The sequence below is a fragment of the Lygodium microphyllum genome, chromosome 17 (genome assembly GCF_053477565.2).
Source record: "Lygodium microphyllum isolate KBCC chromosome 17, Lygodium_microphyllum_v1.1.10, whole genome shotgun sequence".
Lineage (NCBI taxonomy): Eukaryota > Viridiplantae > Streptophyta > Polypodiopsida > Schizaeales > Lygodiaceae > Lygodium > Lygodium microphyllum.
In genome coordinates, this window is record NC_141151.1 from 103,946,567 (window position 1) to 103,973,151 (window position 26,585).

A 26,585-nucleotide genomic window follows, 5' to 3' on the forward strand; every position below is an offset into this window, starting at 1 on the left:
ATTACGGATCGGGTGGCAGAGAGTCGTGGGAGGCAGAGTTTGTAAGTATATTTTAATTTCTAGTTTTTTAATATTTATATTTCTTTCAATTCTTTATATAATTTTTTCTAATACATTGTGTCTCATAATTGTTTGTATATATTATAATTATTTTGCAAACTACTATCGTTGGTAGGATACCTACTCCTAGAGAGGTAGGTTACCATCGAGGCCATAACCGCGCAGCCACATGGCTTCACTTCTATGAGGAGGGTCTCATCAATGAGGACGAATACAACCGGGCTATGAGGATTCGATAGCCAGGGGAGGTATGTTTTTCTTACTTTCCTATTAAAAGTATAGCTAATTATAACTTTTTCTCCACCATGTCTATGTAAGCAACCTTGATCTTTTGTGTGTGTAGGTAAACCCGGATGTGGAGCATAACGAGGAGGGGGATAGCGATGCTAGTAGCCATGGTGGTGCTAGCGAAGATGTTTCTTCTTCAGATTCGTAGAGGAGCACCATACCTCCACTAGGGCCTTGTTTTCTTGTATATGTATTATCCATCTTTGAGCCTACTGCTTACTGCCACACTTTAGGTCGCAAGCACTTAAACTCCCCATGTAAATGCTTTTGATCTATAATGAATACATGGACTTTTATTTTCAATTCTCGTGCTTTTAGATCCATTGTCTTTTTCCCAAATGCACAATTTGATGTATGGGAGGGGGAAAATAAAAACCAAAGAGCATGTGGTTTTTTTTTCCAGTTCTGTTTTGCGCGTCTATCCGTGCGTCTAAATTGCACAAAATACGCGTTTATAAGCACATCTAAAATGCAGAGTACACGCGCTCATACACGCGCTAGATAATTCAAATTTAAAAATGAAATTAAATATCTTTTTTTTAATGAGATTTTTTGTTTTCCGTTCACGTCTATGAGTGCTTGTAAAAGTGCATCTACGGGCGTGTCTATATGCCCGTCTAATTTGCCAAATAGATGCACTGGTAGACACACGGAATAAATTAAATAAATAACAATTTTGATTTTTTTATGCACTTGTATTCATGCATGTATATGTGCATTTGTTACACGTCTATTTTTGCCTGTAAATTCCTTTATACATGCGATTATAGACGCGAAGCTGTAGATGCGCAAATAGACAGGCAGATAGATGTGTCCGTAAGATTTTCTCTATATTCAAAAATCGCGTCTAAAAGTGCATCTAAGAGGCCTTTTTGTTGTAGTGTATATCTACCTTGTAGATGATAGGTTAGTAGCCATCATCATGAATGATGAGGGGAGGAGGGTGATGGCTTGCATGAGAGAGTTGTGTCAATAAGTTTTTCGGCACAACATCTTGGATCATTGGAAGAACATACCGGAGCGGAGCAAGGACTACATACTAGCATCCTTGCATGAGAAGTTTCTGGTACTTGCCGCAGCAGTGAGGTTTTCTACGGGCTAGATGCGTACATATATGTCACGTAGACGATCGAACACACGCATGGTACTCAAGAATGGGGCTGCAAAGCTCGAGTGGGTAGACGCGGACGACTGGCGCCAACTTAGGGAGATGGCTAGGATGTTGGAGACAGCAGCGCGAGACGGCGAGGGCACGACTAGAGGCCGGAGTTGTTCATCATCTTGGGAGTGATGGCCACATGACATATCTGGAGGACTTCGTAAGTTTTTATTTTATTTTTCTTTTTTATTTTTTTGCAATATCCTTTGTACTGACAATCCTATTTCTAACAACTGTATTTTATTTTCTTTGCAGCACTCCATTACAAATCGCAATCCCACCGGCCTTGAGTCTCGATATGTAGAGAGGCATGGTCTCACTGCATTGATCGACCGATTGTATGGACGCGGTGGCCCTATAAGTCACTCATCTTTCTTATTTGTAGTTACCATGTTTAATTAGAATGGATTATTGTATGGTAGGTTGATGTGTAGTTTTTTCTTTTTTTGCAGAGCCCGTTCGATGCTCCTTTGCGGCGGAACGAGGTTTTGGATGGCGATGATCTACAGCTTGCCCTTGGATCCCTGGAGCTCACACACCCTTCTTTTTTGGTCACGTGATCTATGTAGACATTTTCTATGTAGTAGTAGTATCTTGTCGTGATTGCACCAGCCGCTTTCATTATGCTATCATGTATTTATTTTGTGTATCAATGTTATGATTTAAGTACACTTTGTCTTTATTTACACAAGCATTGTATAGATTTCTAAAACTATTTTGTATAACCCAAATAAAGCACATAGTGCAAGCTGTCCTGCCACAAATTATTTTTTCCATGTTACCGTCGTTATTAGGGTCGCAAATTTACTGCACGCGTCGCTATTAGCATCGTTATCAGTGTCGCTTTGCATCAGTATCAACATCGCATTTCCGTGATACTGACGCAAATAGCGACGCTAATAATGACACTAATCAACAATTTTAATTTCTAAGTCATGTACTTGTTATGTTCCATTGTATCTAATGCCTTAGAATGCAACAAATAGTGATAATGAGTAGAAACATTATCTAATTTCAATTCTTTGACCAATTTTGCAGAAACAAAGTCGTGTGTACTCTCATCATCATGTAAAACTGTCTTTTCTTTACAATGCATAAAACATTTCAATATTGTTAGTAAAGAATGGAAATTTGGTATACTTGGTAAAGTATGTGAAGTAGTGCCCTTATCATCACTGTCTTTCTTGAAATTTGACATTTCTTCATGGTCTTCATCTTCAGTTGCTCCCAAATAGTTAATGTGAACAGTTGGCTTTTTGGATTGATAATTCGCCGCTAGATGTCCACGTTGATGGCATTTATAACAGACTATGGATTTTTCTTTAGATACATTATTGGTAATAGCGGGAAGTTTAGGAATGTTGGGATTTGGCTAAAGAGATGGCTTAGGATTTGGATTTGTGTTTGATGGTAAAGCAGGGGGTCGTGTCCAAGACTTACGGAATGAAGATGAAAGAAAAAGGTTTTGATTGAATCTTTGAAAATTAGAATTGAATTGTTTTTCACCGAACTTACCATTGTTTGAAAATTGTTGTGGTCGCTTCTCTCATCCTCAAATCTTGTTTTTAGCATCATGGGCCAAGGAAATTGCATCTTCGAGAGTCATTGGCTTGAACATGTTCACTTTTGCATAGGAGTGACCAAGCAAACCAAACTTGCACTTATGAGTCGCCTCAGGTACATTGTTGAGCATTCGAAGTTGCAATAAAACATTTCAAAAATGCTCAGTATATTGGGAAATAGGCTTGCAATCTCTTTGTTACAGAAGATCCCACTGTTTGATTGCTTTTTCGTGGAATTAGGGTGGAAGAAAATTCTGCAAAAATATCTTTTGGAAAGTCTCCCAAGTAGTAGGACAATCAATGCTTTTTTGAAAAACAGTCCACCATAAGGATGCTCTGTCCACTAAAACTGATAGTGACACACTTAATTTTGTCTTTTTTAGCATACTATTCTTCATGGAAATAATCATCAAACTGGCTGATAAAAGCAAGTACAATCTCTCCATCGCGTGACCCATTGAAAATACGAAATTTAAAATTTCTTTTACTTATATTTGTTTCTTTCTGAATAGATTGCACTTCAAGTGTCGCATCGATCGTACGTCATATAATATCTTTAAATTGCAGTCCATCTTATTCGATAGTAGATTCCTACAGACTGGCCAATTCAGCTTACAAAGTGTGACGTACTCTTCGTTCCTCTTGAAGCTGCATCATAATTAAGTCCAGTTTTTGCCCCATCGTTGGTTCCGGTAAATCACCTTCGACCATAAAATCTTCCATATTTTAATCGATAATCCTACCAAATTTCAAACAACCTCACACACTCAAAATCCTATTAGCAGGATGAGTGTAGCTCAAGTTTGGGATTACAAGGCTTGCTTTTTTAAATTAAAAAAGTGGCTTTTAATTATCTTTATTCTTCATGGCTATGAAAACTTATGTGAGACTTCTTCCAAGAAAATACTTCCTTTGTGTAGACTGCATATAACAATATGTGCACTGGGATTTTGGCTCTGCCAGAGTGCATGTGCGAATGGGGGCTTACAAGGAGATCTAGAACCTGTTCAGGATTAACCAGTGTGAACACCGGCTAAGAAGAAAATTTAAAAGTAGTAACCTTTAAGATTTAAGCTTTACTAAGCTTAATAAAGCTTTATCTTTAATAGAAAAAAGAATGTGATTTCTCGGAAATAAATGTGACAGGAGGGCGGCATGGACTTGTCACCATCGATTGCAGCACACTCACACTCTCACCGTCGACGATGAAATTTCGAGTGGAAAAGTGAAGCTTAAGCTTTTGTTAAGACTTAAGTTTAGTATAAATGAAATTCTTAAGTTTCTATCTCTGTGAAAAAATATGACTCTCAAAGAGACTTCCCCGGTGGTCCTTCGCTTCTTGAGAGTGGTCCCTCGTGATTTGACTGTGTAGCAGAGGGTTCTTGACCGCCACAAACACACTAGTATTGACGGATTTCTGCGAGACTGATTGTAGAGCTCGATCATTCCAGGAGCTTTGCCTTCGCGTGAGATGGTAAGCGATTGGAAGCCCTCGATCTCAGCTTCGCTTTGATACCACTGGTGCACAAATTGGATGCCGTATGCGTACATAGCGAGCACCAAAAGGTCCCCAAGAACAAAGAACTCTACTTTTTGCTCAAAAACCAAGAGAGAAATTTGCACGACATGAAGCAACAAGACTAATTGGGTACAATCTCCCCCTATGCCTTGTGTGAGCGCTCCACAAAGCATGTATTTAATATCTTATTCATCTCCAAGCCAAAAAATAGCCCAAATTTACAATTAGCACGCTTTAGCTTTTGTGTTTTCTTTTGTCCAAATGAAGAATAAAGTGGTTGGGTGCCCCAAGAGTTGGATTGTGCCAAATACAATGTCCAATAATGAATATTTAAATCGTGCGCCCATGCACATACAAAATAATAAATATATGTCAAGTGCTTTAATAAATAAGTGCGTCAAAATAAATATTGGCACCATACCTAAGATGCGTGCCCATAAAAAATGATAATTTATTCTAAATGCTTCCCAGTTCTACGGCCACCTGCTCTACACATCAACTAAAGCATTCACAATTGTTAGAAATAATAAAATTAAACTAACAAAAGTGAATACCTAGCAGTCTTCAGCTACAAAATAAATAAATAGGTTGGAAGTCATTCCTAACCTTAATTCAATACGAGTGCACACTTTAAACTCATAAACGTCCATTAACTTAAATATGTATTTTGCAAAATTGTCCGCTATGGAATCACCCACTTGCACATTAAATTAATGAGATGCTTGAAAAGGATAGTCATCCCCATCGACTTTTTGCACAAGGAATCCACCTTGTGTACAAGCCCCGTCAAATAAATATAATTTTACGGAATCCACTGCAAAACTTCATGAAATCTGCCATGGAATATGCCTCCTCGCATCAATTCTAGCCTCTTAGATAGAGGTGCATACTCTACCTCATTCTTTGATCTCACCCCTTGGAGGGAAACTCCTCTTTCCATTACCTTCTCTTCCATAGGATTGAAAACCACTATACCTATTGTTGCTTTTCCTTCCTTCCTCCTATATGCACTGTCAAAGTAGAGTGTAAAGGCTTTATCTAGTACCTGTGTGACTCCATTTATGGTTGTAGCATGAGCTTGTTTCTTTTTTTCACCTCTATTCATCTTTGAGCACTTTCTTAAAAGAATCCTAGCTAGAGTCATGTATAAATAAATCTGTCATGTTAACCCGTAAAGCAGGCATAACAAGCCATAAGAAATAATTACTCCAATTGGTGGGAACTCCAAAGAAGCGCATATGGCTTTCAAAGGCTTTAATGTAGCCTGAAACATTCTGGTCATCAAATAATTTTCACTCACTAACCACAGCCTCAATCTCCTTGGTCGCACCAAGCATATGTTCATGTTCTTGATGCAAGAGTTATTGTTGATCCAACTAGTACTAATGTAATTGTTGTTGCTACTACATGGATAACTGCATTTGCTGATTCTCTGTAATGTGTTTGCTTCTTCACTTGTGGGACACGTCTTAGCAGCCCATTGGGAAGAGAGTCTAGAAAGCACCACTTGGCACTCGCAAGGAATGTCACAGGGTTTGCCATCTAGGTCTTCCTGAGTTTGCACAAAAGTGGAAGTATCCAGTCGTTCCCACTTAGGACCAACCTAAAGTCAGGGTTTCTTTCCTATCAGCCAAGTCTCTAGGAAGTAGCTAGCGTCGAGCTCCAGATGAACCACTTTGTGTAGGAGCAACGGAGTCGAAGCAGATTTATGCTACACTTGGTTTATGGAGAATGGGAAACGAGAGGGATGCAAAGCTCAACCTTTCCGCCCATAAGGCATAGTCCCATTCCGCTCCCTGAAAACAACATAAATCAGGATTCTAACTCTACTGACTCTAGGTCTTCAGAGTCTTGTTATCACGTCTTTAGAGAAAAGTTCCCAACTAACCGGGACCACCCTTCCGTAGGATGGACCCAAGTCACATCCACCGCACTTTCCTCGAGTTGCTTAGTTATCTAATTACCTACCACATTATGTTTGACATGCAAAAGCAACTTCCTTAATTAATCAATTTAAACACAGGTTCCTTCACGTAACTCACGCACTAACATTTTCAAAAGAAAATGTCAAGCAACTTACTTTTCCAAATATTTGATCTTTATTTATCATAGTCTTGAATACATCAAGTATCTTGCCCGAAGGCTATCCCAGCAATCAATAAGATTGCTGCTCCAAGTTTCACCCCTAGACTAGTACACGGGCCTCGAGATCCCATCTCGAGTCACGTGGACCTCTTGTGTGGGATCCGAAGGAAAGGATTTTACAGCCAGAGCCTCCCCTGACACCGAAGCGTCCTCTGGCTCCACGTAGCACCCACGGAGAGAGCTCTCATGGCGAATTTGTTACATGTACCCGGCGCAGCTAATAACCCCCCTGGATAGGGCCAAGCAGACAGTCGGAGGTAACTGAACCTGCTTCTCTCTCCAGGCTATTAATCTAAAGCATTAAGTGTTTGGCCTTGAATTAGTTCCTTGAGCAAAGAAGTTCAAACGATGTACCTAAGTGTACAATCACGATAATTTCTGTGGTCGTTCATACGACCAACTGCTCAGGTATGATCCCTTTATCGCGAATACTCCCAGCATTTGATCATGGATCGTTTGCGACTTGGCAAGATTCCATGGGCTTGGCAAGCTAGGTTTCTTGTTTTCCCTTTTTCTTTGGGTTGCATTTTGTACCCTATTGACCCTAATTATCCTTACCTTAGGTCTCCTTGTAAAATAGATCGTGGACAACCCTGTCGCCCTCGGTTGGTCGATTTGCTTCTTGGCAATTCACAATTTCCCTAAGTTTGACAAATCGGTCCCCAAGAGAGAGAGAGAGTTGTAGTAGGGCGACTACTTGACTTCCTAACGAATCTAGCTTGTAGTTAGATCTCGCCTCCCTTGGCCTAAGATGTAGTAGCAGCATCTTATGGTTTAGTTGCAATAGCATCTGACCTTGCAGACTAGTTCCACGAGATAGGTAGTAGTGCCTATATTGAGAAATTGCATCCCTTTGTCGATATTACTAGTATTTGTGTCCTAAGGCCTGGTACCCTCTCATTACTCGCAACATAGAATGATCTAAGTGCAAGATCACTGGATTAACTCTACAAGAGCCTATCTTTTCATATTGATTGTAACTATCACTTCATGTGTGTTGCATTCTATATACTTTTCACCAAACTGAAATATAACCCTTTTCCTTTTCATACATTTACTTATGCATGCAAGTTGCGTATGCATGCAGGTTATGCTATTTACAGTTACAGTGATATTGAAATAAAAGCAAAATCTTTTCCTTTCCCATGCAAGTCACGCGAAATAGAATGCAGTTGCTTATACGAAAATATAGCCCTTTTATTCCTCTCCATAGCAACTGCCTATTCTTTAATTAAACATCCTCCTATGAATCATTCTATTAACGGTCATCACAAGGGATTTTTTAATTGCACAAATGCATTGTTTACAACATAACTCATTCTTGCCAACGTAAGTTACCCAATGCAAACCTTCCAATGTGCATGAGCATCGCAATATATATTTAACCTATGTGTGTGATGCGACTAGGACATTATTGCATGAGTGCATCTTTTAACATATTAGCCATATATTCAAGAATGCAACAGCCTTTCATCATGATGGTGCGGGAAATATAAGTACCTTGTGATGTGATCTAAAACTTTTCCAAACATTTCTATGATCTTTTTAAACAAAGCATCCAATTATAGTAAATTTTCAATGCGATTAAGACTACCCTATGAAAATTTATACTTATTGCACCCATATCGTACAGAAAACGAAAAGGGTGAATTTGATGGAACCTGAACTTCTGCAGGATGGGTATTATCGGCTTTTGCATGGGTGGGGACTCCTACATGTGCCCCTCTTACCCCTGCGTGTGCTTCTCTCGTGTGGTGCTTTGGGGCCATCACAATTGGGGCTATAGGCAGGTGGAGGGTGTGCTGAAATTCCTTGCAACTGGCAGTCCTTCCCTCCCGCAAGGAAACTCCCTTTGTGGATGAATTGCGTCTTCTACGCAATTCCACGGGTGAAGCACCCTTAAGAAGGCTCATTGTGGAACCTTCTTTAGCTTCTTTTTCTTCTGACAGGTGAGCCTGACATCACCTCCTCCTTATTCACGTTTTGATGGAAAAATGGCGGTAGCGAGGCTATGGCAGCCTGGCGGAGTGTTGGTTAAGTAGGGAGGGGGGGCGTCTTGGTGACCTGGCGGTGATTTCAGGCAGAGGAGGGGTTGGCACTGTAGATCATGGGGAGGGGGGGAGGCACTGAAATCACGAGGCAAGGGGGGGCGGCGCTGCCTCGGAGCCCATGAGCAGGGGGGGCTCCCCTTTATAGTGGGGAGAGGGTGATATATGAGCGGGGGAGAGGGCCGTTCAACAGTCACCAATCCTCCATCTGCGGGGTGCATGCCCCCCTCTCCACTCATACTCGCTCTCTCTCTCTCTCCCTGACATGCTATTGGCAGGGGGGAGAGAGAGAGAAAAACAAAATTGAATTAAATTTTTAAAAAAATTAAAAGGGTGGGTTTTCATGGCAGAGATGTTACATCCTCTCCCCCTTAGAGGAATCCAGATGTCCTCATCTCGAGAAGATCTGGGGGTATTGTCGGTTGAGAGTATTTTCATCCATCCAGGTGGCATTTTCTTCGGGATAATCTTTGCACTGGATGAGGCATTCTCTCAAGGTCATTAATCTCAAATTCCTCTCCCTAACATCTAGGATTCTATCAGGCTGTAGCTCAAGGACTCCTTGGCTAGGCATTACAATTTTCTGATCATCAAATACATGACTCAGATTGGGTAGATACTTTTTCAATAGGCTAATCTGGAATACATTATGAATCTTTAGATTTGCGGGCAGCTCTAGTCTGTAAGCATTAGGCCCTAGGCACTTGATGATCTTATAAGGTCCACAATACCTTGCACTTAGCTTCTTGTACTTTCCCAAGGACAGTGAACTCTTTTTAGGGCATACATGGATGAAGACCATATCACCTTCGACGAAGGATCTGTCTTGCTGTCTCAAGTTAGCGTAAGCCTTCTGTCTATCCTTGGTAGCTTGAATGTCTTGTCTTATTGATTTGATTTGTATCGTCCATGTCTTCTAGCATCTGTCTTGAAGCTTCTACCCTCAAAGTTGGATCCAAGAAGTTCAAAGAGGTACGACCATCATGCCCATACAATGCTTGGAAAGGGGTCATGTGACTACTCTGTTGGTAAGAAGCATTGTAGGCAAACTCAACCAGGGGTAAGTATTGAATCCACTTTTTGGGTTCGTGATAGCAGTATGCCCTAAGCATATCTTCAATGACTTGATTGACTCGTTCTGTTTGACCATCAGTTTGGGGATGGTAAGTTGTACTGAAACAGAGTTGAGTTCCAATAGCCTCAAAGATAGCCCTCCAGAAGTGTGATGTAAAAAGAGAGTCACAATCACTAGTGATTCTTCTAGGTAACCCATGAAGTTTGAATATTTCCTTGATGAATAATATTACAATGTTTGAGGCTTTATAGTTCGTCTTGACAGGGATGAGATGTGCAACCTTGGTGAGCATATCTACTCCAACCATAATAGAGTTATATCTTCCCTGAACTTGGGGTAAGCCAACAATGAAGTCCATACTAATGAACTCCTATTTCATTTGTGGAATGTCAAGTGATTGCAATTTCCCAGGCATTTTAACATGCTCTGCCTTAATGTGTTGACAAGACAAACATTCCGTGACATATTTGAGTACGTCTACCTTGAGCCTTTCCTAGCTCTTTCTGACCGTATTAAGGGTCTTGGCATAACCAGGATGCCCAGAGAAAGGGGAGTCATGGGCTTCCCAAATTTTCTTCTGCTTGAGAGTTTGGCTTGCAGGGATACATAATCTTGTCCTAAGTAGACAAGTCCACTACTGATGGGGAATTCTTGATACTTCATCTTTAGCTTTGGGTCTTGATCCTTGATGGGGATCTCCCTTAGCATTTTGTGATAAACTGGGTCATGATATGCCCCTCTTTTGCTAGCTCAAGAATCAGATTGTTTGGTATTGATACCTTTGTGGCTAGAGACCTTGCTGTTGATGGATCTTGCAAAATGAGAGAATTTAGAAATGCCTTGTGTGACTGAGTGCATCAGCAACTACATTCTCTTTTCCAAGCCTATATTTGATTTCAAAATCATATTCTTCCAGTACTTCGATCCATCAACATTGCCTCATATTGAGCTCATTCTGAGTGAAAATCCATTTAAGACTCTTGTGGTCTGTTACTAAGGAAAATTGTTACCTAGCAAGTAATGTCTCAAAAGTTTGAGGACATGGATGACAGCCAACAGCTCCAGGTCCATAATTCCTTTCATGGCTCTTCAATTTTCTTGAAGAATATTCTATGAGATGACCTTCTTGCATAAGTACACATCCTAAAGCAGGTGTGCTAGCATCAGTTACCACTTTGAACTCCTTACCGAGATTAGGAAGTTTTAGGATGGGTGTTGATACTAAGCTTTGCTTTAGTTTTTCAAAGTTAGTATGTTCAGTAGGTGACCATACAATTGCTACTTGCTTCTTTAGTAGATCAGTCAAAGGTGCTACAATCAAAGCATAATCTTTGATGAAAATTCTGTACCACCCTTTCAACCCGAGAAAACTACGTATTTCTTTGACAAAAGTTCGTGTTGGCCATTCCAAAACGTCTCTAAGCTTAGTTGGATCTAGTGAAATTCCTTTTGCTAATACAATGAATCCCAGATATTCAATTTGTCGCTTCAAAAATGTGCACTTCTTCTTCTTGATTGTGTGCTCTCATTGTTTCAAGAACAATGCGAAGCTAGGATTCATGATCCTTTCCCTATTTTGAGTAGACTAGGATATCATAAAAAAAGACGAGTACGAAGTCATCAAGATAGGGCCTACAGATATCCTGCATTAACCTGTTGAAGGTAGCAGGAGCATTCCTCAGCCTGAATGACATCCTTAGAAATTTGAAGTGTCCATACCTTGTAGTGAATGCAATCTTCGGAATATCTTCTTCTTTGATCCTTATCTGATAATATCCAGATCTGAGATCTATCTTTGAGAAGATATTTGCCCCTTGAAGACGGTCAAGTAATTAGTCTATTTTTGGAATAGGGTATTTATTTTTTATGGTTGCTTGATTCAACCCTCTGTAGTCAGGCGAAGCGTTCCATCTTTCTTCTTTTGGAACAACACTGGAGCTCCCCATGGTGAACTACTAGGACGGATGTAGCCTTGATCTAACATTTGCTTGAGTTGCTCTTTAGTTTGATAGCTTCCAGAATGGACATTTTATATGGCCTCTTTGCGATCGACGTAGCTCATGGTACAAGTTTGATTTCGTGGTCGACTTCCCTTTGGGGAGGAAGTTCCGTTAAATCTTCAGGGAATACATCTGTGTATTTCTTTAACCATGAAGGTTCTTCTCCGGATTCTTGATTCTGATCTGGCTTATTTAGTTTAATTAGATAGACATGTAGACCCTTTTGAACACCTTTTATCATCTGTGTTGCTTTTGCCAACTATATTTTTGGCATACCGGCCTCACCTTGAGTCGTGACTAGTTCCCCTTCAGAATTGCAAAAGGAGACTTGGCCCTTCCCAGAATGGATGTGGGCATCATTGGGTATTTGCCAATCCATTCTGAGTAAACATTTGTGGACACCTAGGTTCATTACCCTAAATCTAGCTTCCCACCCAGTAGGAATTTCACCTTAGCAGTTTGCCTAGTACAAGTGACCTCATGACCATTTGCTAATTCCACAAGTAAAGTAGGTACATCTATTGTGGCTATCCCTAATCTTTTTGCATAGATTGGTGAGATGAAGGAATATGTACTGCCACAATTAATCAAGGTTTTGAAGCTTTTACCTTGATATCCTGATGGAGTTTGAATCACCGAGAATTGGCGATTTGAACCCTTCTTGTGAAGAATGGCGTGAATCATTGCCCTCTCAATGTCAGCATCCATGGATATGTCTTCTTCATTGTCCAGCTCCTTGTTGGAAACAGTGGAGGTTTGAACTTCCTCTGGCCATAATGGTGGTCCCTTGGCAATGAGCAGCTTTGTTTTGACCTTGGAATTGCCCTTGGCATTGCCCTCTACCAAGCTTGGGGCACTCTAGTGTCTGGGCTCATTGCAATGGAAGCAATGTGGGTTGTGATCATTACTTTGTGTTGGAACAAAATTGTTGACAGCATCGGCCCTAGCTTTCTTTCTTTTGCCCTGATTCTGACCCTGTGCTCTTTTAATTTGAGCCTTAGACATGCCTTATTCTGATCTTTGTAAGGCCAAATCCTATTGTTCCTTGGTTTGGTCTACACCTCTTGTATTATTGGAATAGCTCGAATGAGTGCGTCTTGCAGGTCCATTGGGCACATTGATTGCAATCGAGTGTTTATGGGTAGATTCAACCCATACAGAATTTTGACACATGCAGTGTCATATCCATTGGGGGTGCATACTTTAGGAGTGAAAAGAACTTCGAATAATATGCTTCAAGGGATAATCCTAGCTACTTCAAGTAATAGAATTCATTCATCTTTTGTGTGCGGTAGGCAAGTGGCAGATACTTCCCTCGCACAGCTTCCTTAAGATTAACCCAAGTGAATGTCTCGTCCGAGATCGCTTGGTCTCTGCACTACTATTTCCACCAAAGTCTCACTTTGCCTGTAAGCTTAAGTTTCGCGAGCATGACTTGTTTAGCAAGTGCAGTTCCTGCTCTCTCAAAATAGTCCTCCATGGACTGAATCCAGATCTCGACGTCGGCTTGAACAGTCCTTCCCTTGCCATCAAACTCGGGTGGCTTAATTTGTTTTAGAAGGAATTTCTTCTCTTGAGCCACAGCTGGACTTAGTGCAGGAGTCGGATTTGGAACCTGCGCTTGGGGTTGCATCCGAACAATAAGATTCCTTATATTAACATCTTATCATACGTTCTCATATTACATTAATATGAATAGCACAGCCTTTTAGCTAAGTGATTTAATCATTTAATGCCTTAGTTCACATTTATGATCAAGATAGACAATTGTAAAATGTCTTATTTATTCATGAGGGCATAACCCCTTGAGTACATTTATTTTGGATAAGTAGGACAAGCTAGTTGATACATCAGTTTGGGGAAAATAGGATTGTGTTACAATCGGCTCTACAGGGACGGAATAATAATATGGAGTGGGATCATGGAATTTCAAGAAACGGTAAGTCATAGGAACCTTGGGGTATCCCTTCCTTTGATACCCGTTCTTCTCATAGCGCCCTAACACTTTGATTATCTCAGCAGAGATCACCCGGGTCACTTCTTCATAGACATACTTGTTCAACTTCACTTACCAACCGCTAACGTGCAAAGTTGCGTTTACGTGAACTTTGACAAAGATTAACAGCTTCACTATCTTTAAATCCTCCATCCACTTGATTCTCTTCAAGTTTGTCTAAAGGTACGTGAGTCGGTGCGCTGCTATAAAGTATATTCCTGAGTCTCCCATCCATCTCCGCTCCGCATACAGGGGCGAAGGATTATAGATGCGGTCCAGAATATTCATCATGCTAAGCCTTTGACGATAATTCGAAGCATGCATTGCAGTCATGAACATGACCTGGAACACCAAGAACTTGCTCCATGCTTGGTGACTCTCCAACCCAGTATCCATAAGTGAGTAAAGAAATGTTTTCAACAGAAAATACTACTCTATTCTACTCACCCTCCCCTATTTACCCCCTTATTCCCTTTACTTTCCTCCATTACGTACCCTTATAATATTTAGATCTCGTTGGTTCACTCTGATACCAACTGTAACGTGTCCGCTTGTTCACTTGTGGGACACGTCTTAGCAGCCCATTGGGAAGAGAGTCTAGAAAGTGCCACCTGGCACTCACACGGAATGTCACATGGTTTGTGATATAGGTCTTCCCGAGTCTGTACCAAAGCAGAAGTATCTGACCGTTCCCACTTAGGACCGACCTCAAGTCAGGGTTTCATTCCTATCAGCCAAGTCTCTAGGAAGTAGCTAGCGTCGAGCTCCAGATGAACCACTTTAAATAGGAACAATAGAGTCGAAGCGGATTTATGCTGCACTTGGTTCATGGAGAATGGGAAACGAGAGGGATACGAAGCTCAACCTTTCTGCCCATAAGGCATAGTCTCATTCCACTCCCCTAAAACAATATAAATCGAGATTTTAACTCTACTGACTCTAGGTCTTCACAGTCTCGTTATCATGTCTTTAGAGAAAAGTTCTGAGCTAACCGGGACCACCCTTTCATAGGACAGACCCAAGTCACATCCACCACACTTTCCTCAAGTTCCTTAGTTATCTAATTACCTACCACATTATGTTTGACATGCAAAAGCAGCTTCCTTAATTAATCAATTTAAACACAGGTTCCTTCAGGTAACTTAGGCACTGACATTTAAAAAAAAACAATGTCAAGCAAGTTCATTTTCCAAATATTTGACCTTTATTTATCATAGACTTGGAATACATCAAGTATCTTGCCCGAAGGCTATCCCACCAATCTACTCCAAGTTTCACCCGTAGACCAGTACACGGGCCTCGAGATCCCATCTAGAGTCACGTCGGCCTCTTGTGTGGGATCTAGAGGCAAGGAATTTATAGTAAGGGTGCTTCACCCGCAGAATCGCGTAAAGGATGCAATTCGTCTGCGAAGGGAGTTCCCTTGCGGGAGGGAAGGACTACCAATTGCAAGGAATTTTAGCACACCCTCCACCTGCCCTAGCCCCAATTGCAATGGCCCCAAAGCGCCACATGAGAGGAGCACACACGGGAGTAAAAGGGGCACATCTAGGAGTCCCCACCCGAAGCGCGAAAGCCGATATAATACCCCTCCTACGGAAGTTCAGGTTCCATCCAATTCACCCTTTTCGTTTTTTGATGCATGATATGGGTGCAATAAGTATAAATTCGCATAGGGTAGTCTTAATCGCATTGAAAATTTACTATAATTGGACGCTTTGTTTTAAAAAGATCATAGGAACGTTCAAGAAAGTTTTAGATCGCATCACAAGATACTTTTATTTCCCGCACCATCATGAAACACAATATTAGTGAGTTTGGGAATCTCCCAATTCCCATTTTTTGAATACTAAAAAGGTGGCACCGGGATAACATGCCCATAAGTTTCTCAAAACCATATGATGTGACCTATCATTGTAAAACACTTGAAAAATGGAATCTATTGAGCTATAGAGTGCTCGATTTGGAGTTATGGTGTTCAAGTTATGACAAATCCAAAGATTTGACCACATGTCCCAAACTTATGGGAAATTCCCATATTCCCCAATATGGTGTTATGATGAAAGGCTATTGCATTCTTGAATATATGGTTCATGTGTTAAAAGATACAGTCATGGAATAATGTCCTAGTCGCATCACACACATAAGTTAAATATATATTGCGATGCTCATGTACATTGGAAGGTTTGCATTGGGTAACTTACGTTGGCAAGGATGAGTTATGTTGTACACAATGCATTTGTGCAATTAAAAAATCCCTTGTGACGACCGTAAATAGGTTGATTCATAGGAGGATGTTTAATTAAAGAATAGGTAGTTGCTATGGAGAGGATTAAAAGGGTTATATTTTCAAGTAAGCAACTGCATTCTATTTCATGTGACTTGCAAAACATTATGTTTTTATTTCAATATCACTGTAATTGTACATAGCATAACCTGCATGCATAGGCAACTTGCATGCATAAGTAAATGTATGAAAAGGAAAAGGGTTATATTTCAATTGGTGAAAAGCATATAGGATGCAACATGCATGAAGTGATAGTTACAATCAATATGAAAAGATAGGCACTTACAGAGTTAATCCAACGATCTCGTAGTTAGATCATTCTATGTTGCGAGTAATGAGAGGGTACCAGGTCTTAGGACACGAATACTAGTAATATCGACAAAGGGATGTAATTCCTAAAGATAGGCAACTAGTCTGCAAGGTCAGATGCTATTCCAACTAAACCATAAGATGCTGCTACTACATCTTAGGCCAAGGGAGGCGAGATCTAACTACAAGCTAGATTCGTTAAGAAGTCAAGTAGTCACCCTACTACAACTCTCTCTCTCTTGGGGACTCATTTATCAAACTTAGGCAAATTGTGAATTGCCAAGAATCAAATCGACCAACCGAGGGCGATGGGGTTGTCCATGATCTATTTTACAAGGAGACCTAAGGTAAGGATAATTAGGGTCGGTAGGGTACAAATCCTAACCCAAAGAAAAAGGGGAAACAAGAAACCTAGCTTGCCAAGCCCTTGGAATCTCGCCAAGTTGCGAACGATCCAGGATTGAATGCTGGGAGTACTCGGGAAAAAGGGATCACACCTTAGTAGTTGGTCGTACGAATGACCACAGAAATGATTGTGATTGTACACTTAGGTAAATTATTTGAACTTCTTTGCTCAAGGAACTGATTCAAGGCCAAACACTTAATGCTTCAGGTTAATAGCCTGGAGGGAGAAGTAGGTTCAGTTACCTGCGACTATCTACCTGGCCCTATCCAAGGAGGTTGTTAGCCATGCCAGGTACATGGACCGAACCCGCCGCGAGAGGTCTCTCCCTGGGTTGGAAGCTTCTAGGAAGCTTCTTTAGATTCTTTTTCTTCTAATAGATGAGCCCGATATCACCTCCTCCTCCTTATTCACATTTTGATGGCAAAGTGACGGTGGCGAGGGTATGGCGACTTGGCAGAGTGTTGGTTAGGCAGGGGGAGCGGCGTCCTGGCGGCCTGACGGCGATTTCAGGCAGAGGAGGGGCTAGCGGCACTGCAACATATCATGGGGGGGGGAGGGATGGGGGGCTGAAATCACGGCGCAGGGGAGCAGCGCTACCTCCGAGCCCACGAGGGGGGGATCCCCTTTATAGTGTGGAGGGGGTGGTATATGAGGAGGGGAGATGGCCGTTTAACAGCGATGTCTCTAAGCCCACGAAGGGGGGGCTCCCCTTTATAGTGGGGAGGGGGTGGTATATGAGGAGGGGAGACAGCCGTTTAACGGCCGTGAACCTTCCACCTAGTGGGGTGCATGCCCCCCTCCCCACTCATACTCCCTCTCTCTCTCTCTCTCCCTGACATGCTGTTGGCAGGGGACAGAGAGAGAGAGAAAAAAAGAATTTGAATTAAACTTTTTTTAAAATAGAGGGGGGGTTCTCATGGGGGAGATGTTACATTCTACATCGGGCTCACCTGATGTATCCAATCTTGATTATCAAAAGTGATACTTTCACGTCAGGCTGCATGATCAAAGAAGTAGTCAATAAAGAAGGTGGATTACTCAAAGAGTCTCCAATCTCAATGATCAAAAGTGATGCTTTCACGTCAGGTTGCATGATCAAAGAAGTAGTCGATAAAGAAGGTGAATTATTCAAAGAGTCTACAATCTCGATGATCAAAAGCGATGATTTCACATCGGGCTCACCTGATGTCGCATGGGATTTCTATGCAAGTTCGTGAAAGTTGCTCACCGCAGGGACGCTTTGTAAGATGGGAGTAGTCAATGAAAAATAATTACCCATAAGAAGTATTTTAGATATAAGAAAAATGAGAAAACATATTCTATGATTAAAGACATGGACAATATACAAGATCAAAAGACTCTTGGTCAAAGGGATTAAAGATATAGACAATATACAGGATCAAAAAACTATTGGCCAAAGGTAGTTAAAGGATATAATAAAAATACATATGATGAGCTCAAGATGGAACTTGTAATGACAAATTGTGCATTGATATGATGTCGGGTAGCAAAGATGATGAAGTCATTGTAGATAAATTCATCATGTCTGTTTTAAGAAAGCAAAGGATCACTGACCAAATGGAAGACAAGGTTGAAATCTCGAATTGAGAGAGAAGAGATAAAGGTGTAAAGTGACGTATGGAGAGAACTTCAAGAAGGCTGAGGAGCTAAACTCTATAGCCTTGGTGAATACTTCGAAGTGGTGAGGAGCTTAAAGCTCCAACTCAAGAGCCTCTCTCCTAGAACATGATGACGATCTTCAAGGAAGGCAAAGAGCACCAAGCTCTAACTCAAGCCACCCTCATATGCGACTCAATGGCAAAAGCTTGAAAGTAAGTGAGGGACTCAATTCTTAACTTCAAGCCTCACCTCTTCGAGGTATTCACCAGAAAATTCGAAGAGATAGGCTTGATGTTGAGCATTGAGCCCCTCACCTACTTTGAAGTTTTCGCCATCGAGTCGCATATGAGGGTAGCTTAAAAGATACATGATGAATTTCTCTACAATGACTTCATTGTCTTTGCTACCAAGCATCATATCAATGAGCAATTTTTCATCACAAGTTCCATTTTGAGCTTATCATATGTCTTTTGATCATATCGTGTAACTCCCTTTAACCAAGAGACTTTTGATCTTGTATATTGTCTATATCTTTAATCCCTTTGACCAAGAGTCTTTTGATCTTGTATCTTTCCTATATCTTTAATCAAAGAGTATGCTTTCTTATTCATATTGTATCTAAAATTCTTCTTCTAGGTAATTATTTTGCGTTGAGTACTCCGATCTCACAAAGCATCCCTGAAGGGAGCGACTTTCACAAACTCCCCCGGGAATCCCATGCGACATCGTGAATACATAAAGCACATATGGCACATAATGTGCTCTTTTATTGATCTATCCAAGAGATAATATATAATCCTCACTGAATATTTCCAAAGAACAAACCACTAACCCTATAACTTAGGGTATCTCACCTCCTCAATGTAGGTCATGGTTCATGAAAATAATTGTTGTGCATCTAAGATGATACCATATTTTACTTGCAGTACAATTGTGTATGATTTATAGTGCTCAAAATGTTTTCTTATTGATAGCTAGCATTATTGTGAAGGTGTAAAAACATGTATTTTCATGCCTTTAAAATGAGATGGCTGCATTGCATGCCTAGAGCTAGCACCGAGCATGCTAGTGCTACACTAGACCCTCTTAATTTTAAAAAACGTGTCCTATATACCATGCATTAGAAAAATTTATCATTTCAGATAGATCATAGTATTGACAACCAAATGCAACCATTTTCCACCAAAATTTATCATAAAATAATTAAAATCTACCACTTACATGTAAAACCATGCCTTATGATGTATGTATCTCATGATTGGAGAAACATAGACACTTTCCAATAGTCAATTACGATCCTTTCAACCTCGATCTGTGCTCCTTTATGCTCCAACATCATCTTCCAATCAATATCTCTCATCTCATCCCACCTCCTTCTCTCATAAAATCAAGCATGGGAACATATATCAAGAGGAGGGAGGAGAGAGGAGAGAGGAGAGAGAAATACTAAGAACTAATATCTATATAGAATCTATCATTTCTTTTCATTCTTGTGATGATAGATGGTGAAGGAAATTGGGATCTCATGCACCAAAGCCTTCCTCCTGATTCCCACGATTAGAAAATCCCATTTTCATGTCATGAAAGGATGCGCTCATAAATTTGGTGCCCCCTCATCGCCATGACTTAATTTTGAGATTTCTTTTACTTCTTAACTAAGCTATTAATCTTAATCATTTGAATAACTAGTTGCAAGTTTGGATTTTCACACTACAGCCAAGTGGTTTTTTGCATTTTGGCAAGGCAAACAAACACTACAAGGATATGAGGGTATAGCGATGCCCATTAGCGACGAGAAATAGCAGCATCGCTATTAGGATTGCATTTGCAATGCTAATAGCGATGCAAATAGAGATGGTACCTAGAGGAAAAAAACACGGGTCGAAACCCGAGCGCATCATTTTTCGCCCATTCATGAAAGAGAGAGCGAAAGGGAGAGCGAGCATCTTGCTGAGAGGGAGAGAAAGAAGGAGAAATAATGCTTCAATCGCCACCGCTGCCGCCGCTGCCATTCGTGGAGAAGAGGAGGAGGTGTATGGAGGGCGAAGAGGAGCCGCCAAACCCTTCTCTGAGCCTTTATGGTAAGTGCGTTGTCCATTCTTGCTTTGCTTTTTTGTTTTCTCTCTCTCTTTTACTTCTTTTTGGTATAATTCGTGTGTATTGAGAGAGGGAGAGGAAATGAGAGAGAAAGAGAGAGAGAGGAAATGAGAGAGGGAGAGGGAGAGGGAGAGGGAGGAAATGGGAGAGGGAGGGAGAGGGAGAGGGAGAGAGAGAGAAAGAGAGGGAGAGGGGGAGGGGGAGGGAGAGAAAATGAGAGAGGGAGAGGGACTTTTCTTTCTCTCTCTCTTTTACTTGTTTTTGGTATAATTCGTGTGTATTGAGAGAGGGAGAGGAAATGAGAGAGAAAGAGAGGGAGAGGGAGAGGGAAAGGGAGGGAGAGGAAATGAGAGAGAGAGGGAGAGGCGGGGAGAGGAAAGAAAGGGGGAGGGAGAGAAAATGAGAGAGGGAGAGGGAGTTTTCTCTCTCTCTTTTACTTGTTTTTGGTATAATTCATGTGTATTGAGAGAGGAAGAGGAAATGAGAGAGAAAAATAGGGAGAGGGAGAGGGAGGGAGAGGAAATGAGAGGGAGAGGAAATGGGAAAGGAAGAGGGAGGGAGAGAGAAAGAGAGGGAGAGGGAGAGGAAATGAGAGAGGGAGAGGGAGAGGGAAACATTAAACATAATAGGGAAATTAGAGAGGGATAGGGAGAGGGAGGGAGAGGGAAACATTGAAAGAGAGAAAGAGAGGGAGAGGGAGAGGGAGGGGGAGAGAAAGAGAGGGGGTGGGAAAGGAAAAGAGAGAAAAAACATTAAACATAATAGGGAAAGAGAGAAAGAGAGGGAGAGGGTGAGGGAGGGAGAAGAAATGAGAGAGGGAGAGGAAGAGAGCAAAAGGAAATGAGAGAGGGAGAGGAGAGAAAAAAATGAGAGAATGAGAGGAGGGAGAAAAAGAGAGAAAAGATGTTAAACATAATAGGGAAAGAGAGAAAGAGAGGGTGAGGGTGAGGGTAAGGGAGGGAGAGGAAATGAGAGAGGGAGAGGAAAAGAGAAAAGGAAATGAGAGAGGGAGAGGAGAGAGAAAAAGAGAGAAAAAACATTAAACCTAATAGGGAAAGAGAGAGATGGTGAGGTGAGGGTGAGGGAGGGTGAGGAGAGAGAAAAAATGAGAGAGGAGGAGGAGAGAGAAAAAACATTAAACCTAATAGGGAAAGAGAGAAAGAGAGGGTGAGGGTGAGGCAGGGAGAGCGAGTAAGAGAGGGAGAGGAAGAAACAAAAGGAAATGAGAGAGGGAGAGGAGAGGGAAAAAACATTAAACATAATAAGGAAAGAGACAAAGAGAGGGAGAGGGTGAGGGAGGGAGAGGAAATGAGAGAGTGAGAGAAAGAGAGAAAAAAATGAGAGAGAGAGAGAGAGAGATAAAAAATGAGAGAAAGAGAGAAAAAAAATGAGAGAGGGAGAGGAGAGAGAAAGAGAGAGAAAAAATTAAACCTCATAGGGAGAGAGAGAGAAAGAGATGGAGAGGGTGAGGAAGGGAGCGTATACGATAGAGGGAGAGAAAGAGAGAAAAGGAAATGAGAGAGGAAGAGGAGAGAGAAAAAAATGGGAAGGAGAGAAGAGAGAAAAAACCCATATACCTAATAGGGAAAGAGAGAAAGAGAGGGAGAGGGTGAGGGAGGGAGAGGAAACGAGAGACGGAGAGAAAGAGAGAAAAGGAAATGAGAGAGGGGGAGGAGAGAGAAAAAATGAGAGTGAGAGGAGAGAAAAAAATGAGAGTGAGGGGAGGAGAGAGAAAAAATGAGAGTGAGGAGAGAAAAAAACATTAAACCTAATAGGGAAAGAGAGAAAGAGAGGGTGAGGGTGAGGGAGGGAGAGGAAACGAGAGAGGGAGAGAAAGAGAGAAAAGAAAATGAGAAAGGGGGAGGAGAGAGAAAAAAATGAAGGAGGGAGAGGGGACAGAAAAAGAGAAAAAAAACATTAAACCTAATAGGGAAAGAGAGAAAAAGAGGGAGAGGGTGAGGCAGGGAAAGGAAATGAGAGAGGGAGAGCAAGAGAGAAAAGGAAATGAGAGAGGGAGAGGATAGAGAAAAAAAATCAGAGAGGGAGAGCAAGAGAGAAAAGGAAATGAGAGAGGGAGAGGATAGAGAAAAAAATGAGAGAGGGAGAGGAGAGAGAAAAAGAGAGAAAAAATATTAAAGTTTATAGGGAAAGATAGAAAGAGAGGAAGAGGGTGAGAGAGGGAGAGGAAGAGAGGGAAGGAAACTAATTGTTGTTTGTTGTAGTAGTAGTAGTTTTTTTTCTTTTCTTTTTATTGTTGTTTAGGTTTCTTGGTTTTTGTTGTTGCAGTAGTAGTAGTTTTTTCCTCTTTTCTTGTTTATTGTAGTAGTTGTTGTTGTTTTTGTTGTTTTTTTTTTTCCTTCTTTTCTTGTTTATTATAGTGGTTGTAGTCATGATAGTGGTAGATATGGTGGTCGTAGTCGTGGTAGTGGTAGTGGTAGTCGTGGTCATCATGGTCGTGGTCATCGTGGTCGTGGTCGTGGTCGTGGTCATCGTAGTCGTAGTTGGTCGTGGTCATCATAGTCGTAGACATGATCATGGTCGTGCAGGTCGTGATCGTGGTCGTACTGGTAGTCGTGGTCGTGGTCGTGGTCATCATGGTCGTGGTCGTGGTCGTAGTCATAGTCATAATCATCGTGGTCGTAGTCGTAGTCATGGTCATCGTTATCATAGTCGTGGTCGTGGTTGTAGTCATAGTCATGGTCATAGTCGTAGTAGTTGCGATTGTGGTATTCATCGTAGCTGTAGCCGTGATCGTTAAAGAAAATGAGAGAGGGGGAGGAAGAGGAAAAAGAAGAAGGAATGAGAGAGAGGGAATAAACATACAGCATAATAAGGAAAGAGAAAAAGAGAGAGAGATGGAAGGAGAGGAGATAATGAATGGATAAAAAATAAAGAGAGAGTGGTGGCGAGGTCTGATGCAATATCACGAGACGGGAAACACTCCAACATACATATGTTAATCTGTGGGTGGGTGGAGACTTTACATACGTTAATTTTTGCTGAGTTACAAGAGAATAAATCCATTCTCAAACAATTTAAGAAAGAAAAAAAATGATAACAAAAACAAATTGTTTGTCATAACGTAAACAAAATGGAAAGGATGAAGGTCTTGTTGTTCAAGATCACGAGGCGTATCTTAATTAGCGTGTCCCATGTCCTTGCTCTCGATGCAAGCTGGCAATTAAACGAAAACGTCGATTGTCTATAGAACATGTACGACGCTTTGGCGAGTTTTAATCTGAGATCATTGATCAGGTGATCTTGGATTATCAACAAATGGTAAGAAAAGTTCATATTAATCATGCATTGTACTCGCAAGCTAATTGAATACCATATACAAGAAGATTGGGTGTGGCTGGAAAATTCTCTATCTATGGAGGTGACGTCTCGTGCACCCTTTGTGGTCAAATAGAAGAGTTCATGGGCGTGCGATGGATGGAGTGCCTGAGCCAATCCACCACTTTGAAGGTACTACCCAATCTATACCGTCAATACCAGAGGAGACAGGCAGCCTTCCAGACCTACCTACAATCTTGGAGCCTGAGATGGAGGCAATGATTGATGCATTGATTTCCATGGATATCGAGACTTCTGATCTGCTTAGAGAGGAAGCATCCATACCATTATATGATGGGTGTCGAGTATCTCGCCTGAAGACATTGCTTACACTCCTAAGTGTGCAATACGGGTGGAGCGATGCGAGTGTGACCGAGTTGTTCAGGTATCTTGTATGTACACTTCGTTGATTTCTTTTCAACACTATCATTAAAACCATTTGTGCTTTTTCAAGGTGTTTTATGATTTTTTTTAGGTTACTGAAATATCATATACTACCACCTCCAAATACAATGCCTGAGTCTCGTGATGATGCACGATATATTTTACGAAAGCTTGGCATGGACTACAACAGCATCCATGCATGTATCAACAATTGCATACTATTTCGAGAAGAATACGAGACAATGAAGACATCTCCAAAGCGTGATGCTCATAGGTATCAATAGGACTTGCAAGGGAAAACCATCCCTCAAAAAGCTCTTAGACATTTTCCGCTTATCCCCCGCATAAATCACATGTTTCGTACGTCCGGCATGGCAAGCTTGATAATGTGGCATACGCAGAATAGGTCCACAGATGGAGTTCAACGAATATCAGCAGATTCACGTGCATGGAGCCACATTGACTTTCCCAGGCTTTGCCTGAGAGCTAAGGAATCTTCGACTCGGTCTTGCAATGAATGGTGTGAACCCATTAGGTCTGCGCTCAACTTCTTATAGTGTATGGCCTATAGTCCTTGTCAACTACAATATCCCTCCATGGCTTTCTACGGAGAAAGGACATCTCATCCTTAGCTTACTTGTCCCCGACCGCTATAAAGTCAAAAATATGAACGGGTATCTTCATCCATTATTCAATGAGCTTAAGTTTTTGTGGAAGGAGAGGGTCACCGTGCAAGATATGAGCAAGCGCGATGGTCGACAATCCGCCAATATTCGAGCCATTCTCATGTAGACGATACATGACTTTCCGGGATTCAGAGAGTGCTCAGGTAAATAGGCTTCCGTTCTTTTTTGTAATATCTATATTTTATTTCATTCAAGTTTGTATTCACTGGATAGAGGTGTTGGAGCAGGTGTGGTTACCTCAGGTTATCATGCATGTCCATTGTGCAGGCCACAGTTAGGCTCCCGAAGGTCACAAACCATAAAGAAGATGGTATATCAAGGACACGCCGCTTTCTTGCCAGAGGGTCATGAACTCAGGGAAGGTTTTCTTGGACGACCTCGAACACGTATGAATGCCGCAAGCTGGTATGAGCTGAAAATGGTCCACCTGGAGTCACATCCAAATGAAATGTGACGGTTCTCAGTTTTCTATGAGTTGCCATATTGGACTCACTTATAAATCAACCACTTGTTTGATCCCATACATATTTTCAAGAATGTGGGCAGCTTGCTATGGGACCACATCGCAGGAAAGAGAGACACTATAGGAGCACGAATGGATTTGAAGGAGGTAGGCAAGATGGAGGTGCTTTGGCCACAGTGGAGTGTTGATGGTCATGTGCAGCTACCTTGCGATCCTTGGATTTTGTCCACTAAAGAAGAGCGCATTGTGAGGCAAATCGTCAAGTCTATCCACACTCTGACGGGTATGATGCGTTCTCTCAGGTCTGCATTTTCTAAAGACGACCAATTATCAGGGCTAAAATCCCATGAGTGGCATAATATATGTCAGGTTTGTACTACGAATGGATTGTAATTAGCATACGTATTTTGCTATTTGGAGTGTAGCCATTGTTCATAATGCTTTCTCATTTGTGGCAGTTTGTACTACTGATCAGGATTGCAGGATGTCTTACTCCAAAGATATGCGGGGCCATTTACAAGTTGTCGACTTTAGTGCAATGGATCTCATAGAAGGAGATTAAGATGTCCTCTATTGAATCTTCGAGGGAGGGAGCAATGGAGACGATTTGTCTTTTTGAGAAATACGTGCCTACCAGCATGCTCACGATACAAATCCACCTTCTTGTGCATCTTGTAGATGGAGTGGAGATTACTGGACCTGTCCATGCGCAATGGATGTTCTTCTTGGAACACTTAATGAAAACCGTGAAAGGCTTTGTACGACAACGAGCTCGGCCAAAAGGTAGCATGGCTAAAGGTTGGTTGGTGTCTGAGGCGCTAGTGCATATTTCGCAATGGCTACCAACGGTGGATCTAGACAACAAAATGCTATGGCTGTTGAAGGATGATGATAGACTGACCGGAGATGTGGTGGTTGAAAATGGGGTAGAAAAAAGAATGGATGCTACAATGGAGGAGAATGTGAATCGCTTTTGTATGTTGCACCATGCCTCTATGGAGACGTGGCTAGCCAGGTACCAACAAGCTAGGCAACATTGAGAGGAAGTGTGATCTTAATTTCGACGTAGTATGAGCCATCGATCGATTTGATATCCTGAGGGCATGGAGGAGATGCAGCAATTCATGTCAATGCGATGGTTGCAT